At 44.4% G+C, this 7,500-nt stretch overlaps 1 protein-coding gene across 2 annotated transcripts in view; it reads right to left on the minus strand.

The window, feature by feature from the left end:
- LOC121552807 (steroid hormone receptor ERR2-like) overlaps positions 1-7,500 on the minus strand; it is an 85,785-nt gene that overhangs the window by 52,893 nt on the left and 25,392 nt on the right. The window lies entirely within an intron of this gene.

Genomic DNA, 7,500 nt, shown 5'->3' on the forward strand with positions numbered 1-7,500 from the left:
AACAAGGCTTCTGTTTGCTGCAAACACATGTTATTTTTTTTACATTTTAGTCATTTAGCAGACACTCTTATCCAGAGCAACTTACAGGAGCAATTAGGGTTAAGTGCCTTGCTCAAGGGCACATCGACAGATTTTTCACCTTGTCAACTCGGGGATTAGAACCAGCGACCTTTCAGTTACTGGCACAACGCTCTTAACCACTAAGCTACCTGCCGCCACGGTGAAACATTCCAACTTGTTATGGTGAAACGTCAAACAGCTGGTTTTCGTGAGGATCACTGTGTCATTTCAGATAATCACACTGCAAATTACTTTGCTTTTCCCTACTCTCTTAGAAAAAAAAAGGTGCTATCTAGAATCATGACGGGTTCTCCTCATGAAGGGTTCTTTGACTGTCCCCATAGGAGAACCCTTTGAATAATCATTTTTTGTTCCAGGTAGAACCCTTTTTTGTTCCAGGTAGAACCCTTTTTGGTTCCAGGTAGAACCCTTTTTGGTTCCAGGTAGAACCCTTTTTGGTTCCAGGTAGAACCCTTTTGGGTTCCCTTTCCACAGAGGGTTCTACATAGAACCCAAAAGAGTTATCCTATGGCGACAGGCAAAGAACCCCAATGGAACCCCTCTTTCTAAGAACGTCCAATATGTAACAGAAAGCCTGCATGGGCACATGATTATTTGTAGCAGCAGTTTAGACCCCAAACACACACTTACGTTTGCTGCACACTACCTTCTCAGACCGTTCGCTAACGTTAGCGAATGTTTAGCGCTGACACAAAACAAATGGAATATGTTCGCTAAAGTTCACAAACTATTTCCCTTGTTGAACACACCTCGGGGCTGGCAGCAGCTCTGTTTGGCCCACTAGAGAAGCAGCAGCCTGATTGGCTAAGAAACTCGGCATCCGCAATGTCCTCCATCTTCCAGCTTCCTCAATGATTTTGCCCTCACGCACAACACACACAAAACTATACACACCTACCTCCACACACACACACACACACACACACACACACACACACACACACACACACACAGGTACACCTGACCTTGCATTAAGGAGACTCTCGCTGGAGATGCAGGCAGCTCTCGCCTCCTCGTCAATTGAGGCCTACATTTAAATTACGTTTTATAAGAGAGGATAGAGATAGTAGTGGAGTGGGTGTAGGGAAGCGGGTAGGGAGGTGGGTAGGGAGGTGGGTAGGAAGTCCAGGACCCTCATGGAGGTCATTGCACCCCTTTCCCACACACCCCATATCCTCCCTCCTCCCCCTTTCACTTGATGGGCTTTATTCAAACCAGCCAGCAACTAGGTTTCCCAGAATGCTTTGCTGTGACCACCGCTAGTGGGGTGGAGAGGGTGGTTAGTGGTCAGTACTAGGGAGGGGTGCTGGACTCCTGCCGCCAGCAGGAGAGTGTTTAGTGGTATGTACCAGGCCCAGGGGGCTGGTGCCGGACCACCGGCTGCTGACAAGCCACTGGTAGATTGACCCAGGCAGCTGCCCCTTCATAAATCAGACCCCCTGCTTAGCTTAGAGCTCAGGCTTATATCAGCCTCCTGGTGGAAATATTAAATGCATTTAGAAACATTGATATCTGCTCTCATAGTTATCTCAGCACCTCGGAGGAGGCGCGGTATTTAGCACAATATTGTGTCACAGGGTTATTAACAGGGCTGGGGGTTGGGATGCGTGTTACATAACGCGCAGAAGGGTTTATTATGATTAGCCGCAGATGGAAAACAGAGTCAGAAATCATTTGATAACAAGGTTTATTACTTTCAACATGAAGGTATGCGCCAAGAGGTTGGAGAGGTTGGAGCCAAGAACATGTCGGACGACTGGCAAAAGTATTCACCCCCCTTGGCATTTGTCCTATTTTGTTGCCTTACAACCTGGAATTAAAATTGTTTTTTGGGGGGGTTTGTATCATTTAATTTACACAACATGCCTACCACTTTGAAGATGCAAAATATGTTTTTATTGTGAAACAAACAAGAAATAAGACTGAAAAACAGAAAACTTGAGCGTGCATAACTATTCACCCCCCCAAAGTCAATACTTTGTAGAGCCACCTTTTGCAGCAATTACAGCTGCAAGTCTCTTGGGGTATGTCTCTATAAGCTTGGCACATCTAGCCACTGGGATTTCTGCCCATTCTTCAAGGCAAAACTGCTCCAGCTCCTTCAAGTTGGATGGGTTCCGCTGGTGTACAGCAATCTTTAAGTCATACCACAGATTCTCAATTGGATTTAGGTCTGGGCTTTGACTAGGCCATTCCAAGACATTTAAATGTTTCCCCTTAAACCACTCGAGTGTTGCTTTAGCAGTATGCTTAGGGTCATTGTCCTGCTGGTGGTGAACCTCCGTCCCAGTCTCAAATCTCTGGAAGACTGAAACAGGTTTCCCTCAAGAATTTCCCTGTATTTAGCGCCATCCATCATTCCTTCAATTCTGACCAGTTTCCCAGTCCCTGCCGATGAAAAACATGGTGGTGTTCTTGGGGTGATGAGAGGTGTTGGGTTTGTGCCAGACATAGCGTTTTCCTTGATGGCCAAAAAGCTCAATTTTAGTCTCATCTGACCAGAGTACCTTCTTCCATATGTTGTGGGAGTCTTGTTTGCCGAAAGGCGGCCCTCTCTTGGCAGGTTTGTTGTGGTGCCATATTCTTTTCATTTTTTAATAATGGATTTAATGGTGCTCCGTGGGATGTTCAAAGTTTCAGATATTTTTTTATAACCCAACCCTGATCTGTACTTCTCCACAACTTTGTCCCTGACCTGTTTGGAGAGCTCCTTGGTGCCGCTTGCTTGGTGGTGCCCCTTGCTTAGTGGTGTTGCAGGCTCTGGGGCCTTTCAGAACAGGTATATATATACTGAGATCATGTGACAGATCATGTGATACTTAGATTGCACACAGGTGGACTTTATTGAACTAATTATGTGACTTCTGAAGGTAATTGGTTGCACCAGATCTTATTTAGGGGCTTCATAGTAAAGGGGGTGAATACACTTTTCCGTTATTTATTTTGTAGAATCTTTTGGAAGAAGTCATTTTTTTCATTCCACTTCACCAATTTGGACTATTTTGTGTATATCCATTACATGAAATGCAAATAAAAATCCATTTAAATTACAGGTTGTAATGCAACAAAATAGGAAAAACGCCAAGGGGGATGAATACTTTTGCAAGGCACTGTAGCAATAATCATGTAAATAAGTTCAGAAATGCTCCCTCACAATATTACGTTTCACAATAACACAGTCCTTGTATCTTTACTGTTTAAATAATTAATTTGATAAATACTTTTTTATTTGTTTGAGTGAAACTGAAACATCACCTGCTAAGTGATACCTTTGTTGTTGTTGTATATCTGTATTTCCCCCATATGTTTTTTTATCTCACAAATATATATATATATACACATACATACAAATACATATACACATACATACAGACATATAAATACATATCCATACGTATATATACACATATCCTTTTTAAAAATATATTTCCCTTTGTTACTTTCCAACCCCACCACCCCTTCCCTACTTGGAGTAAACTAGTGAACAACAACGCTTAGGCCTCTACTTCCAGCTTATACATACTATATACATTTGATGGACACAGTCAATTTAACAATAATTCTATTTTGTTTGTTTTTACTCCTGAACTTCCTCTACCCTCAACCTCTCCGATCATTTTCATGATGTCCATCCAGTTTGCTTCTACATGCCATATCTTTCTAACTGTGCTCTTTCACAAAAGCTCTCAACCTATAACCCATATACTTATTATGGACACAGTATGCTTTACATTAGTTATCCTGTTATTAGTTGTTGTTAGTTGTTATTAGTCCCATCCTTCAGCTCCATTCAACACCTCCCATCTATCTCTTAAAACCATCCATATTGGATTTCTATTTGCCATATATTTTTCAACTGTACTGTGATGTTTCACAAAAGTTCTGAACCCTTCTATTCTCATTGTTTCTACAGATTGTAAATTGAAAATAAACATTATTGTGGTTGTTACACTACATGACCAAAAGGACACCTGCTCGTCGAACATCTAATTCCAAAATCATGGGCATTAATATGGAGTTGTTCCCCCCTTTGCTGCTATAACAGCCTCCACTCTTCTGGGAAGGCTTTCCACTTGTTGTTGGAACATTGCTGTGGGGACTTGCTTCCATTCAGCCACAAGAGCATTAGTGAGGTCGGGCACTGATGTTGGGCGATTAGGCCTGGCTCGCAGTCGGCGTTCCAATTCATCCCAAAGGTGATCGATGGGGTTGAGGTCAGGGCTCTGTGCAGGCCAGTCAAGTTCTTCCACACCAATCTCGACAAACCATTTCTGTATGGACCTCGCTTTGTGCACAGGGGCATTGTCATGCTGAAATAGGAAAGGGCCTTCCCCAAACTGTTGCCACAAAGTTGGAAGCACAGTATCATCTAGAATGTCATTGTATGCCTAGCCCGAACCATGAAAAACTATTGTTCCTCCTCCACCAAACTTTACAGTTGGCACTATGCATTCGGGCAGGTAGCGTTCTCCTGGCATCCGTCAAACCCAGATTCGTCCGTCGGACTGCCAGATAGTGAAGCGTGATTCATCACTCCAGAGAACGCATTGCCACTGCTCCAGAGTCCAATGGCGGTGAGCTTTACACCACTCCAGCCGACGCTTGGCATTGCACATGGTGATCTTAGGCTTGTGTGCGGCTGCTCGGACATGGAAACCCATTTCATGAAGCTCCCGACGAACAGTTATTGTGCTGACGTTGCTTCCAGAGGCAGTTTGGAACTCGGTGGTGAGCGTTGCGACCGAGGACAGACTATTTTTACACGCTTCAGCACTCGGCAGTCCCGTTCTGGGAGCTTGTGTGGCCTACCATTTTGCGGCTGAGCCGTTGTTGCTCCTATATGTTTCCACTTCACAATAACTGTCACGCCCTGGCTCTGGGACTCTGTTATGTTGAGCCAGGGTGTGTTGTTTCTATGTGTTTTGTGTTCTAGGTTTATTATCTAGCTCTTGTGTTTCTGTGTTGGCCGGGGTGGTTCTCAATCAGAGGCAACGAGTATCAGCTGTTGCTTGTTGTCTCTGATTGGGAACCATACTTAGGCAGCCTGTTTTCCACAGTGTTTTGTGGGATCTTGTTCCGTGTATGGTTAGTGTCTGTTACCAAGGACGTCACGTATCGTTTTGTTCGTGTGGTACTCTAATAATAAAAGTATGTTCACTTATCACGCTGCGCATTGGTCCACTGTGTTCGACGATCGTGACAATAACAACACTTACAGTTGACCGGGGCAGCTCTAGCAGGGCAGAAATTTGACAAACTGACTTGTTGGAAAGGTAGCATCCTATGACGGTGCCATGTTGAGTCATTGAGCTCTTCAGTACGGGCCATTCTACTGCCAATGTTTGTCTATGGAGATTGCATGGCGGTGTGCTCGATTTTATACACCTGTCAGCCACGGGTGTAGCGGAAATAGCCGAATCCACTAATTTGAAGGGGTGTCCACATACTTGTGTATATCTAGTGAATGTTATGTGTCATTTTAACCTTTTTTAATTATTACTATTATTATTATTATTATTATTGTTGTATATATAGAGTATCTCCAATAGCAAGTACTTGCCTTTCACATTGTGATCAGGTCTTGATCACGTTGCGTGTGATTACAACAGTAAACCTAGGGCACCTCTAGATTCCCTCCATGACACCATGATCAAAGCCTGAAGTCTGGGATGGCTGTGCCTCCATTCCGTGCAGTGATGTCCTATTTCTGTTTAATTGTAACGCCGTCATTTTCAGAGACGCACCTACCGCCGACCGCAGCGCTCCGCACGCACCTCTCAATCTCTCCTGTGTCACAAACGGCACTATACCCCCCTTTATAGTGAACTACTATTGACCAGGGGCTCTATACAGGGAATAGGGTGCCATTTGTGACAAATCATCTCTCACACCCTGACAGTATCAGTATATCTATTGAGAGGCCGTGTGCCGGGGCAGACGTCAGACTCCCTTCATCAAGGGCTTAGGCTGGTCCGCTACAGACAGTTACCCGCTGATTCGCCCCTTCAGCACACATCAATAGGTTAAGCTTTATTTCTGAAGCGACGTTGTTTGTTTTGGCCCGGGGTCAAAACTACGGCGGGGCGACACTTTTTTTTTTCTCTCGGTGGGATGGAGACATCAGACTAGTGGAAAAAAAAACTGGGAGGATGGATGGATGGATGGATGGATGGATGGATGGACGGACGGATGGATGGACGGACACCGGTGAGGTGGTTCGGTTATACATAGGGTGGTTACGACAGAACAATGGCAGACCTGTGGTAGGCCTAGTTAAATTTTTTGATAGACACACACAGCTATGTTGTTAAAGGTGAGTTATAGGCCTACTGATGGAGGGCTACCAAGAACCTTCTGGAACAATCCGGCTCCACATAACTAGATAGTATTTAACTGTCTGTCTGTCTGTCTGTCGGCCTGTCGGCAGACGTAGTTTCATGTGGAACAGGAAAGCGTTCACAGTGGTATATAATTACGGTAATAGGGTATATTGTTAGGGGCTGTGTCTGACATGGTACCCCTATCCCATATATAGTAAACTACTTTTGACCAGCGCCCATATCTGGAATGTAAAAGTAGTGCACTATATAGGGAATAGGGTGCCATTCTCTGGTCTAAAGTAGTGCACTATATAGGGGATAGGGTGCCATTCTCTGGTCTAAAGTAGTGCACTATGTAGGGAATAGGGTGTCATTCTCTGGTCTAAAGTAGTGCACTATATAGGGAATAGGGTGCCATTCTCTGGTCTAAAGTAGTGCACTATATAGGGAATAGGGTGCCATTCTCTGGTCTAAAGTAGTGCACTATATAGGGAATAGGGTTCCATTCTCTGGTCGAAAGTAGTGCACTATATAGGGGATAGGGTGCCATTCTCTGGTCTAAAGTAGTGCACTATATAGGGAATAGGGTGCCATTCTCTGGTCTAAAGTAGTGCACTATATAGGGAATAGGGTGCCATTCTCTGGTCTAAAGTAGTGCACTATATAGGGAATATGGTTCCATTCTCTGGTCGAAAGTAGTGCACTATATAGGGGATAGGGTGCCATTCTCTGGTCTAAAGTAGTGCACTACATAGGGGATAGGGTGCCATTCTCTGGTCGAAAGTAGTGCACTACATAGGGGATAGGGTGCCATTCTCTGGTCTAAAGTAGTGCACTATATAGGGAATAGGGTACCATTGACACAACCAGAGTTTGTTCGTCACACAACTGAATGAATGCCTATCAGAATGTATCTAGACCGATCAATTGGAAATCAACCACCCAAAATGGTTAACATTGGCAAACACGCAGATTTATTTCCACAGAGCCGTGGGGTGAGACAGGGATGCAGCTTGAGCGCCATCCTCTTCAAAGTATATATCAACAAATTGGCGAGGGCACTAGAACAGTCTGAAACACCCGGCCTCACCCTACTAGA

The sequence above is a fragment of the Coregonus clupeaformis genome, chromosome 36, assembly GCF_020615455.1.
Source record: "Coregonus clupeaformis isolate EN_2021a chromosome 36, ASM2061545v1, whole genome shotgun sequence".
Lineage (NCBI taxonomy): Eukaryota > Metazoa > Chordata > Actinopteri > Salmoniformes > Salmonidae > Coregonus > Coregonus clupeaformis.